The sequence below is a fragment of the Triturus cristatus genome, chromosome 8 (assembly GCF_964204655.1).
Source record: "Triturus cristatus chromosome 8, aTriCri1.1, whole genome shotgun sequence".
NCBI classification, from domain to species: domain Eukaryota; kingdom Metazoa; phylum Chordata; class Amphibia; order Caudata; family Salamandridae; genus Triturus; species Triturus cristatus.
This window is the reverse complement of record NC_140591.1, coordinates 1320687052-1320700875: the sequence shown is the minus strand read 5'-3', so window position 1 is coordinate 1320700875 and position 13824 is coordinate 1320687052. Positions and strand designations below refer to the sequence as shown.

General features: G+C 40.9%; 1 protein-coding gene across 1 annotated transcript in view; it reads left to right on the top strand.

Annotated features, from left to right (window-relative positions):
- The window catches only part of LIPI (lipase I), a 165059-nt gene that overhangs the window by 45676 nt on the left and 105559 nt on the right, over positions 1–13824 (top strand). The window lies entirely within an intron of this gene.

The window sequence follows — 13824 nt, the reverse complement described above, 5'->3', positions numbered from 1 at the left end:
TTATGCTTCCACATACTGAAGATGCTGAGGAAGATTTTCAAATGACTCACAGTCAGCATATGGAAAATCATCACCCAAGTTCTTGTCACAAGCAACCTAAACTACAACAACACCCTCTATGCCAGGATCAACAAGCTTCTCATTAGGAGGCTGCAGAATATCCAGAACTCGGCAGCCAGAACCACTCCCAACATCCATCGACTCTCACACATCTCCCCTCACCCTTGAGGCTACCCATACTCAAAGAAGTACATTTCAAACTCCTCACCCAAACTTTTACAGCACTCTGTCCCAGCATTCCTCAACAATACCATGTGCTTTCGCAAACCTTTTAGACACCTCAGCTCAGCAAGACTCCTATTTGCACACATGCCACACATATGGAAAACTAGATCCAGTAGTTGAGCTTCCTGGCGCTCCTAAAGCATGAAATGATGTGCCATAACAGATCCAAACCTCCTCATTTCTTGAATTCCACAAGAAGCTGAAGGCCTGCCTTTTCAAATAACCACTTTTGGACCTAGAGTTGGCTAATCTCATAAATGTTACTAAACACAAAGAGAGAAAAGGTATGATGGAACTACTCCCGGTCCCCCCACAGTCAACAAAAAATGAGTAATTCCAGGGAAGTATTACTGCTTAAAGAGATATTCGAGATCCCGGTCCTGGACTGAAGTAGGTGCCAGATGCGGGCGCAGACCTTGAAGACGGTTTGACTATAGGCAACGCCCCCTGGCTGGCTCCATGGAGTATCGCACACTCGCGGTTTACAACAAATCGTTGATAGCAGAACCGTAAGTTTGCGGTTCACTTATTTACTGTATGTATGCACCTTAGTGAGTGCATGCAGCTTTTCACTGGTCCTGAAGAAAGCCTTGCTACTAAGCATTGAAAGGCTGAAACATGTAGACCTTATCACAACTGTACCACTGATGTCTATGACCAAATAAGTCACAGGGACATCCCCCGTCTTTGTTTTAATCTTGTCCTATGACCCCACTGATAAATTTCAAGGTGTCCTAGAGGCAATTGTATTTACTTTCACTTGTCACTTACATTGCACAAAAAACCCACTCTGCTGTAATTCAGGTGTCGTAGCACACCCGGGAGGCATTCAGCCCCTCGGGTGGGATCTCTATGATGAAGCTTGCCACCAACTAGGTTGGTGGGTGAGGGTTCTTTTTAAAAAAGTAATTGCTTCCTTTTTTAAAAATCTCATTAAGCAGTAATCCTTCCATCGAATTACTCCTTTTTTGTTGACTGTGTTAATCTCACAACTGCTCAGAACCAGTATACCCTACTGGGTGAGAGTGTGCTTTACAAACCAACAGAACATGACTGAGATGACCCGAGAGAAGTAAGTGCACTTTATGGAGCATTCAGTTCAGACTGGTACATATCCCAACCATTCTGGAGTATTGTGTTAGTATGGACAATTGCTTTTGCTTTCCATGTTGTGTGCCTGTTTACCTCTGTGCCCACATCCATAATATGGTTGGGTTAAGAGGCAAAAGGATTCCCTCATTTGTCTGGGGTCACAACCCATGCAAATGAGGCAATGTCCTCTGAATATAGTGCTGGCATGTGTGCCTGCGCTATCAGTATTACTGAAGGGGTTGCACAAGCATCTGCAGCCCTTTCTGTAACGGGGCACTCTGTGTAATATGGCCCAAGAAGGTTACCATTTTGACTGCAGTTACTGTCTTTACACTTGTAAGGCATGAAAACTGCTCTTAGTTGTCAACACGTTACAAAGTTCACAGTTAGCACTTGGTGTTGGTCTTTGAAGCACTCACAGATCCTTTCTTCCCGGCCCTTGCTCCAGACTATCAGTAGGGGGTAATCAGCCCTTTGTGTGGAAAACAGGACACTGCCCATTCAGGTGTAAGTGTCAGATCTCCCCCTCTCTTCCAGCCCAGGAAGAGCTATCAGCATGCAGATGAGTTCTCTGTCACCCCTACCCTTCCTGTATTTGCTGCTGTCTAGAGGGAATGCACACAGTGTAGCTCTCACCCCTGCCAGACATGTCTTGGAGACAGGCTGCAGGCACACAAAACTGGAAGAGCTGGAAGAGCAGAGAAATGCCCACTTTCATAAAGAAGCATTTCTAAAACAGTAATGTTAAACCCAACTTTACCATTAAAGATGTTTTATCATTGCCACTCCAAAGATATAAAACATGATGCAGCCACTACTTTCTGATCAGAAATTGCAGCTTAAAAGTGTATGAACGAATTCCCAATGCTAACCTATTAGAGGAGTAGGCCTCACAGTAGAGAAACATGAGGTTGGGAGTTTGTCACTACCAGGACATGCAAAAATTAGCAGTACATATCATACCTTTTACTTACAAAACACCCTACCCTATGGACTACCTAGGGTCTACCATAGGGGTGACCTATGTGTAATAAATGGCGCTTAACAAGTCGTTTTTAATTAAACTCACAACATGTACGCCTGGTTTTCAAATGGAACAGGACGGGCAGATATCATCTGGCCAAATTGTGTACTCAGTAATATAAGTGCAATAGAGCTGCCAGGAAAGAGATCCTGTAAGGATAAAAACCCTCACTCACCCGAAGGTGACATGTTTCATCATTGGGTTCCCTCCTCACACCCAGACTGCAAGGTCCATGGTGTGGGCTACAACTCCCTAAGAGGAGCTGAGGTGTTTTATCAAAATGAGCAGTCAGATGGGGACACAGTGCAAAAAACGTGAACAAGTTGGTGATGAGTAAAACTACCTCCAGGGGACCGGATAAACTTTATTCATTTGGCCACTGGGATAGAGTTAAAAAGAGGACTAGGGTTTAAAAAAATACCCAATCAATGGCCAACATGTTTCTGCCCATATTGTCCTCCAAAAAGGGATTGTGGGGCATTCATCAGGACCTAAAGAAATATATACTAATTCTGCATGAGATTTTAATAACAAAAAGAAATAGGGGAGAGGATGTGGTCTAACGGCTAGGGGTGTCGACCTCAAATATGGGGAACCGGGTTTGAGTCTCAGTAATGACGCTCAACGTCCTGCGATTGTGGGCAAATCTGTTAATTTCCCTGTGCATAACAAAAATGAATGTGTCCTTGTGTAATGCAACTGGTGCTCATGTAAAGTGCTCTGATACTTTCGGGTCAAGTTTGCGCTATATAAAACTTGAGGAGAATAAATAAATATATATATATATATATATATATATATATATATATATATATTCACTTAAAAAACCATAGGTTTCACGCATGTTATATTTAGCTGGACATTTCACTCGTAAAAAACCAATGAAATTCCCCCGTTATAGTTACTGCAGGCAACTATAACTCACGCGACCGCAATCCTCTGCTGATGACGTCAGATATTACATCACTGTATTTAGACACTTATTTACCCATATCTTCTTCCAGTAATCTTTAGCTATACATATATTACAAATATTAATTTTTCAGAAAGACACATATGTCATCAGTGATGTAATATCTGACGTCATCAGCAGAGGATTGCGGTCGCGTGAGTTATAGTTGCCTGCAGTAACTATAATGGGGGAATTTCATTGGTTTTTTACGAGTGAAATGTCCAGCTAACTAAAACATGCGTGAAACCTATGGTTTTTTAAAGTGAATTTGCAAGGTTTTTTAAATGCTAATTCGTAACTATAACGTGTGTGAAACCTATGGTTTTTTCAGTGAATTTGTACGTTTTTTTAAATGCTAAGTTATGTATTTTTTTTTTTTTTTCTTTCAGGTTTTACACCGTGCGCGCACCGTGCGCGCTCTGTGGGCACTCGGTGCGCTTTGCGCACCGAGCGTCCACGGTTCGCAGTGCGCACAGGGTGCTCTTGGGGGTCCTTCTGTGACCCCCTGACCAAGGCTAGGGGGTCAGGAACTGTCCACTCTGCCCCTTTTTCACGTTCTCCACCTTTGTTTTTCACCCCCTCAGACTGCGAGAGACAAAATGACGGCCGACACTTCCTGGTTTCGACCGATTCGAATGTTTACCGACATCTAACAACCAATCAGAATTGCGCTCGCGCACGGCAGGGTGCGCGCACAGTGCATGCACGGTGCGCGCGTATAGATATTGAAATGCTTTTAAATGCTATTTTCTCAAGAAATACTGAACAGATTTACACCAGACCTGCAAAAGGCACTTCCTTGACCTTATGGCTACCTCTCTTTCAAGTAATTCTGTTCAGCCATTCGGGCTGTAGCTGTGTCTAAAGGTCCTATGGAAAAATGCATGGGGAAAACGCGTTTTGGGACCCCCCTTTTTTCTCGGCCCCCACTTGACGAATCACCCCGAGACTTTCAGGGTAGGAGCTGAGCGGAGCGCCCCATTAGTTTTGAAAATTTCGCGAGGATTCGTCAACCGGCGCCAAAGTTATTCAAAATAAAATTTTTAGATTTCCTATGGAAACTAGGTTGTAACTATAATAACTATCTACTGGCGACTGCCAGTAGATAATATATATATATATATATATATATATATATATTCCACACAACGATAACAACGCCGTGTGCAATTTTTATCTTTTATTTTCTGCCGTTACCAAACGCGTTTCGACTGACAAGCCGTCTTGCTCACTGGTAAATGAAATTCAGAACGCGGATCATTTTTTAACGTGCATGACGTGCAATTGATTAAAACTACAACTGTGATTAGTATGAAAACAGGCTCGTAGTCTTTACATATCGACAAAGCTGCAAATTTGGAAATTATATCCTTAATACATCCAATCACTCACCGTGTTACAACATTAAATTCTTTTGCTGAAAACATATTTTATAAATTTAACACCACATTATCATGTTTCCCTGGTGTTCTATTTTTTGCTCCAGTGAGCTTTATTGACACCATTGTGCTCTTCGTATTCTCAAGCACATTGAGGTTTCATGCTCGAGTGAGCTTTATTTACACACCTCCCGAACAATAATGACACAGTGTCACTTATTTCACAAACGTGGCGTTAGCTTATAACTGCCCAAGTGGGCCAAGCGATTATAAAAATTAATAATTCAATATTCCCATTGTACAGCCTCTTCTAATCTGCCATTATCATTGAGTCTGTTCTAATACATGTGCATTATTAAAAATATTATAGATTTCTTTTCCATAAGCGACAATTTACTTTCAAATACATTACAAGTGTGTGTGCAGGTCCTCTTCCACATTTAGGCCCCCTAGCTGCTTTCAATTGAGTTCTATGATACAGCGAGACTCTAGTCTTCTAAAAAATGTTACCCTATTGCCTCCTTTCACATTTGTTCTCACAGAATCAATTACATAGTAAGTCAAGCCTTTCGTGTCTTTGTTGTGGACTTTTTAAAAATGCCGGGCCACTGGATAAGATCTAGCTCCATTTTTAATCACCCTTAAATGTTGTAAGATGCGCTTATGGGCTTCAAGGATGGTGCTGCCCACGTACCGCAGACCACACGGGCACTGCAGTATGTAGACTGCAAAATCCGTCTTACACGTATATCTCCCCTTGATCTTGGTCATCTTGTTGGTTAAGCCTAATCTATATTGATCAGTATTAATTCCATGTGCACACGCCTTACATTTTGGGCATTTGACAAATCCTTGCTTCCTTGCTTCTTATTCAACCACGTGGTTTTTACTTGTGGTTTTTCTATGGCACTGCTCACTAAAGCTTGTTTGAAGGACCTAACCTTTCGAAAAAAGTGATTGGCGGTCTTTTAGTAACCTGTTGGCCTAGTACTGGATCCTTCTTAACAGATTGGGCTTCACCAACAAGATGACCAAGATCAAGGGGAGATATACATGTAAGACGGATTTTGCAGTCTACGTACTGCAGTGCCCGTGTGGCCTGCGGTATGTGGGCAGCACTATCCTTGAAGCCCATAAGCGCATCTTACAACATTTAAGGGCGATTAAAAATGGAGCTAGGTCTTATCCAGTGGCTGGGCATTTTGAAAAAGTCCACAACAAAGACACGAAAGGCTTGACTTACTATGTAATTGATTCTGTGAGAACAAATGTGAAAGGAGGCAATAGGGTAAAATTTTTTAGAAGACTAGAGTCTCGCTGTATCATAGAACTCAATTGAAAGCAGCTAGGGGGCCTAAATGTGCAAGAGGACCTGCACACACACTTGTAATGTATTTGAAAGTAAATTGTCGCTTATGGAAAAGAAATCTGTAATATTTTTAATTATGCACATGTATTAGAACAGACTCAATGATAATGGCAGATTAGAAGAGGCTGCATAATGGGGATATTGAATTATTAATTTTTCTAATCGCTTGGCCCACTTGGGCCATGTTTGTGAAATAAGTGACACTGTGTCATTATTGTTGGGGAGGTGTGTAAATAAAGCTCACTCGAGCATAAAACCTCAATGTGCTTGAGAATACGAAGAACACAATGGTGTCAATAAAGCTCACTGGAGCAAGAAATAGAACACCAGGGAAACATGATAATGTGGCATTAAATTTATAAAATATGTAATGTTGTAACACGGTGAGCGATTGGATGTATTAAGAATATCATTTCCAAATTTGCAGCTTTGTCGATATGGCAAAAACTACGAGTCTGTTTTCATGCTAATCACAGTTGTAGTTTTAATCAATTGCATGTCATGCACTTTAAAAAATGGTCGCGTTCTGAATTTCATTTACCTGTGAGCAATACTGCTTGTCAGTCGAAACGCGCTTGGTAGCGGCGGAAAATAAAAGATAAAAATGGCACACGGCGTCGTCATCTTTGTGTGGAATATTGAAAGACTCGACTCGAGGAGTCTGTTAGACGACGCAACTCTCGTTTTGGTAGGTCAAGGAATGCTCGAGGAGTGCGAGAAATATATATATATATCACTTTTGATTTTGTCTTCTTGCAAACCCCTTTCGCAGAGAAAAGAAAGAATGTGAACTTCAAAACCTGGTGCGAAGTGAATATTTATTTTGCCATTAAACTGCCATGAAGCGTTTCGGCCTCAACAGTCCTTGATCACATGACACGCCAACAGAGTCTCTTTGCTTATTTAAAGTGCCTTGTGCATAAAGACATGATACAAAAGCCGTGTAGACAGAGACAAAATACTTCTAAGTTCTGTCATATATGATCAGCAATTCATAATAAACTTAATGAACGGCAATTTACAACATATAAATAATTAAAACAATCAATATAAGATTAATTAATTATAATAATTTAAACTATCTAAAAAGGCCTCAGACCTGAGCAGTAACTTGTCGTAAAATAGATAGCTAAAATGGCGTTTTCTGTTTGCCTGCTCAAGGTTTGTTGCATTCTTTTTGGCACATTGTAACGCATTCATGTAGTTATTTCACCCTGGTTAATTGTTTTTATGACCGTTTCTCAAGGTACAAGTTAATACAGTCCCAGTGGGCATACTTATGACATTGCTCTATCTACAACAAAGTGCTAAGTGCATTAAAGTGTAACAGTACCACCATATTGAACTGACATGTTCATAAAGTGCTAAATTCAGATTCAGCGGATTACTAAAAGAAGAGAGATATGTGGGTTTCATACATATTTGGGTTTATCTTGCTTATGCATCCTGGAATATTACATTGCTCCACTCACAAGCATGTGTAAAAATCCTCACTTGAGTTGTGGCCATCTGCTGTCTGTGTATCTAGTTTGATGATATACCGTGTTTCCAAGTGACTAAGTTGAGCTTCACGGTTGCCACCTCGTCTCAATACTGAAATAGAATCTATTGCAAAGTATTTAAGGTGTTCCAAATTGTTTTTGGGACATCTTTAAAATGGCGTGTAACCTGGTACGTTGAATCTGAGTTTGTGATTGCTCTCATGTGCTGAAGTATTCTCTTGTGGACCTGGAGCTTTGTACTGCCCACATACTGCAACCCACAGGTGCACTCCAAAACATAAATCGCATATTCTGTTTTGCAAGTGAGCAATTTGTTGATTGCGATTGGGTATTTCCTGAATGGGGTTTTGTAGGATGTTTTGTTGATCCCGTACCTACATGCCTGACAAGTGGTGCATTTCACAAACCCTTTGCGTGATGTCAGCCAATTAATTGTGGGTTTCACCTCTGGACTGTTACTGGCTAAAGCGCCCTTCATCGATCTAGCTTTTCTAAATGTGATACTGGGATTCTTTGGTAAAGTTTTTCCTGTAATGGGATCACTACGAACAATTGGCCAGTTCTTGTTGATAATTGTTTGCAGTGTACTGTGTTGTTTGTTGTACGTCAGTATTAATCTGGTGTCCTGATCTATGTTCTGGCTCGTTGCTCTGTTCACTTGGGTGGAAACAGGTTTAGATAGAATATCCATTCTATTGGGTATACCTGCTCTTCTTATGGCGTTGTCAATGGCGCTTTCCTTATATCCCCTGGCCATGAATCTTGCTTTGCTCTGTTTCTGGGCCTCAACTAGATCTGAGTCAGTACTGCAAATACACCTGATTCTCAGCATCTCCCCATAGGGGATGCTGAGTTTCCGACGTTTGGGATGATAACTAGTAGCGTGCAATACGCTATTTCCCGCTGTCTTTTTGCGGTGTAGTTTTGTTTCTAATCTTTGGTTACAAATGTATACTTCGACATCCAAAAAACATACTGACTGTTTGCTAATGGTGGCTGTGAACTGTAGGTTTAAGATGTTATTATTAATTTCATCAAAAAAAGTACATGCACTCTCCTCAGTTCCTCTCCAAATAACAAATAAATCGTCAATGTACCTTAACCAAGCAATCACACGTTTTTCCACTGCTTTCTTATGTTTTACATTTAAAACCAACTCCTCCCACCATCCCATGTGGGGGCAGGCAAAGATGGGTGAAAAACATGCCCCCATCGCTACTCCCAGTGTTTGTTGAAACGTTTGGTTTTGAAACATAAAATAGTTGTTCTCTAAGCAAAATGATACCATGTTAACTATCATTTTGTTATGTTCATAAAGATACATTGGTCTAGACCCCAAGTAATGTTCTATGGCCTTTATACCATCCTGATGGTGAATGCTGGTATATAAAGAAGTCATGTCAAGAGACATTAAAAGGTAGTCTGGTTCCCACTTGTAGTTGCCAATATTCCTGAGAAAATCACGAGTGTCTTGGATATATGACGGTAGTCCTCGGACAAACTCCTGCAGGAAAAAGTAAATGTACTTTGAAGTATTTTCTAGTAGACTTTTACGTGCTGAAATGATCGGCCTGCCAGGTGGTTTCGTCGCATGTTTGTGTACTTTGGGTATAAAGTGTATTACTGGCATGGTAGGATGGTCATTTTTAAGATATTTGAATTTGTCCATGCTGAGAGGGCAAGCGCTTTTCCACGCTACTAATTTGGAATAAAATTATTTCCACGACACATGGGCTAACTCAGAACTGCTCCTTTTTTAGCATTCCCTGTAATGGTTTGGTCGCTTCTTCCATATAGTCTTGTTTTGGCCATATATATAAACTGGCCACCAAAGATTCAGAGAGACCAGGATAACGATGATCCGTGTATTTTCTTGGACCACCTTTTTTCTAATGACAAGAGGAGTGTGATCCACTCTCCAACCACTGGGTACGTCTTGCAGCACCCAGCTCTTCAGTAGGTGCAGCTACGGACAGGGTGTCCTGGCGAGAGTGTAGTTTTTAATGGCAATTGAAGTCTAAAGTAGCAGTAAACTGCACAAACAATCCCTGCAATGGCAGGCCTGAGATAGGTTTGAAAGGCTACTGGTGTGGGTGGCACAATCAGAGCAGCAGGCCCACTAGTAGCATTTGGGTATATAGTATACAACTTTACAAGGGACTTACAAGTAAGTTAAATATGCCAATTGGGTATTCACCAATGTTACCATGTTTAAGGGAGAACCACATGCACTTTAGCACTGGTCAGCAGTAGTAAAGTGCTCATAGTCCTAAGGCCAACAAAAGGAAGGTCATAAAAGGAGGAAGAGGAGGAAGGCAAAAGGTTTGGGGTTACCCTTCAGAGAGGGCCATTCTCCAACAAATCATCAATCGAATTATGAAGTACAAGTAGAGCAGAATAGCTTTACAGTTAATGCACCACCATTGAGGCTTCTTGAATGCAGAGCATACCACAAGCAGAGCAAAGAACCTCATTGGCACTGGCTCAAATTTAAATACGTGCATAGAGTATGACCACTGGATGTTTGTAGTTTTTTTCACATATTTGCTAGTCCAATCAGGAGATAAATGTTGCAGAAGCTCTTCAGTCTGCATGTATTTTGAGTCTACTTTCAGTATCAGTAAGTATGTGTGGCTAGCAGACAGACCACAACAACTGCATTTTTATCCCCATTCTTTCGTATACCTGGTATGTTAAAACTTTAACTGGTCAGTTGTTAAGGCGTCCTGGAACACATACGGACGCGAAGTCCCTCAACATGTATTCCCGTCAGCATAAAAACAATTAAACCAGTCCTGATCCATACTGCGTAGAATTCCTAACAATTATAAATCCCAATTTGTCCCTTTACTAAATTCTGGAATTTAGTCCCTTTACTAAATTCCAGAGACCCTTTAGTAGTGTAGTTGAACTTGTTTGCTACACTTCCTTACCTCTCCCTTTTAATATAAAAGCAGGCACTGAGATTATGTGAGTTGAGACCCCAGCTTTTTACACATCGTTAATGTTTTACCTAATTTGCACCTTAGGGCCTTATTTACAGTTTGGCATACAGTATACTTTGTCAGAGTGTGGCAAATATCCTATCCACCGTATTACAGGTGTAATAGGCAATAATGCACTCATAATATGGCGGATGGAATATCTGACACGTTTGTGGAAACGTAAGGCCTTAATGTGTAAAATGCTGTACAATTTGCAAATGTTAGCAAAAATATGTGTTTCTAGCTCAGAGGGTTAAAGAGGTAATAAAAAGTACAACGCCTGGTGCTCTGTAGTTGTAGTCCTTTAAGCAAAGATGAACAGGTCATCATTCTTGTGTTTTTAATCTAGGATTACTGAGGTGACACTATAGCCAAGACAGTAATAATGTGTGTTAAAATATAAAAAGACTGAAAATAATGCTGCCACAGAAAGTGATGCATTATATCTCATAATTTGACTGTTCTTGATGCAAAATTTTGGTCTGCTGCATAATTTGGTGCTGGACTACTGCTTAATTCCAGTGGCCCTACATATGTTACCTCGTGCCACTACATAGCCTCCCTATTGTATCTCCTGTCCTAAACCCACAAGTTATTCCTCATTCTTTCTGTCTCTTCTCCTCGCACACTGCTATTGCCTATTTGCCTACTAAGGTTCTAGGAGGTACAGCTGGTTTCATATAACCATTAATCTCCCCTCACTGTTATATATATTCACTTGTTTCACCCTGCTCTCATTAGAACACACTGGCACATCTGAAAGGCTCAGAGGGCTGGCAAAGAGTTAGTTACATGTAACTCTGGTACCAAAGGTAGCCCCGTAGAACTGGAGAAGAGTCTATCAGGCTAGTGCCTCTATCAGGCAACTACAGCTGTGATAATTCAGTCACATTTAAGGGGGTTGAGTTTCATAATGGCTGCAAATGAATGCTGCCAATCGCTCTGTTTCTCAAAATTCAGCCTTTATTGCCTCATAAAAATGATGAATCTACACAAATGTGTATTTGCTTTGAAGTTTTCAGCACCAAATGTATTCTAAACTAGTATTTGGGTATGACTAAAACATTTATGTTTGATAAATAGATCTTAATTCGAAAGATTGCAGCTTTGGATAGCTGAAACTAACCAGGTGTTAGCATTGCCAATTGAATGACCCTTCTTGTATCAACAGAAAAATGAAAGGTTTAGTTCCCTCTGGAAGGATCCAAATCAGAGAACTATGGTTCAAATGTGAAGCCACTACTGAACTGTGGGATGTAATCAGATTAATGTGGTATATGGATGTTGTGCTGCTTTTTTTCTTGCTGAGGGTATTCCGCTGCCTGCGCTAAAATGCCTAATTAAACAGCATTACATTTAGAGCTAGTTAAATGACTACGAGCAGGGTGGGGAGGAGATCAGGGCGTTTCCCATAAAAAAAACTTTAAAAGGCATTCACCGCGAGGTAAACACTGATTCAAATGCCAATCTCTAACTGGGAGAAGTTGTAGAGCAAAGACAAAGAAGCCTCCAAGAACTTCAGGGAGGGAAAAGGTACATTTCTAAAAGTTGCATTTCCTAAAAATATATTAAAAATCTGAATTCACCATTATATTGATATTAGATATAGTTGTTTGTCTTTCTAACAAGTCCATTCCTGAAATACAGTATTAGGATTGTAATCTGTACTCTGTTTTTTTATGTAGAAAAGCTAGACCTGAGATAGTTAAAAAAGCTTTTGAGTGCTGGTCACTGTAAGGACATGTTAGCATCAATTTTCTTATGTTCTTCTTTCAAATACCATGTACCCTGCCTTGTGGGCTACAAGCCCTATGTAGGGGTGAATTATTAATATTTAAAAGTCAGGTTTTGACCTGTCAAAAGTTTTTTTTTTGACAGGTCGAATTGTAGTCACTGCATCAGGTTACATTAGTAGGCATGTAGCGATGTTTGCACAGCCAGTGTAGTGAATGAAATAATAGGTACTGATGTCCACTAGTGACATTTTACTACTAGACCCTGCATACTTATGGTACCATATAGTAGGAACTAATTGGTAAGTTAAATATACCAATTAGGAATATGCCAATGTCACAATGTTTAAAGGGAGTGTTCAGACACTTTACTACTTTTTAGCGGGAGTGCAGTGCGCCGAGTTTTAAATCCAGCAAAAATATAGGGTCCAACATGAGGTGAAAAATCTGGGGTGCCAAACAGAAAGGGCAAGTTTCCTACAGCTAGTGTCTGCAAGATAGGATGGGTGGGCAGTGAGGCATTACATGAGAATTTAAGCACTGTTGAGTGTGAAGGCAGTGCTCCTGTCGAACTCTGAAGGCATTACAACAGTGAGTAGATATATTCTTGGAGTTTTCAGGCCTATTTCAGAAGTTGCCTGATCTGACTTACCTCAAACAAAGCATCCACTATTTAAGGAGCCCTGCCTTTTTGATGTTACAACCACTGGGATATGCGACTGATTCTTTGTCCCACGATCAAAACCTCAGAAACATCCCGGCTTTCAAAAAGAAATACTGACAGAAAAGCAACTAGGCTGACTCTGGGCAGCACAACGCATCAAAATTGGCACAGACAAACCCTGCTGTCTACATTAAAGGGGCTTACATTTTATCTTGCTGACTCATGCAAAAGTAGGTCACAAAAAAGTCCACAATGCTTGGGGCAGGGAGGACACCAAAGCAGGTGCCAGTCAGGGGTACTAGTTCAAGAAGACAACAGTAACTTGGGATCTCAAGACCGAGGTGTAGTCAGTTATCTTCCAGAATATCTAAGAGGGCACAGACAGAAGAGCGCCAGACCGGGTAAGAACAAGTTGCAGGCAATTTAGCTGTTGGGTTGGCACCACTGGGCTGGTGTTGGAGAGTTTGCCAGGAGCACAAAGGCAGGAGAGAAGTGTACAGGGTCAGAAGAGGACACAGGCAATGGAGTTAGGGGACTGATAGGCAAAATGGTAAGTAAGCTCCTCCCACAGTCATCCTCTCTGTCTTGTGGCTTTATCTCCTTACCCGAGGTACAATCGTCATTGTATTTTGGGTTTATCCACTTGCTCACAGTAGTGCAAAAGAGGTGTGCCCCTTTGCATGAGCAGCAAGATGTGATGGATTGAGATACTTTAAGTGAATGGGCCCATCTCCATGCCCATATCAATATGTTGGCTTTGTGGCACTGCTGCACCACAAAGCTAAAACATAAAGACCTTGGGGCTGATTCACAGAACTAATCTGAGATACAATCTTAAAC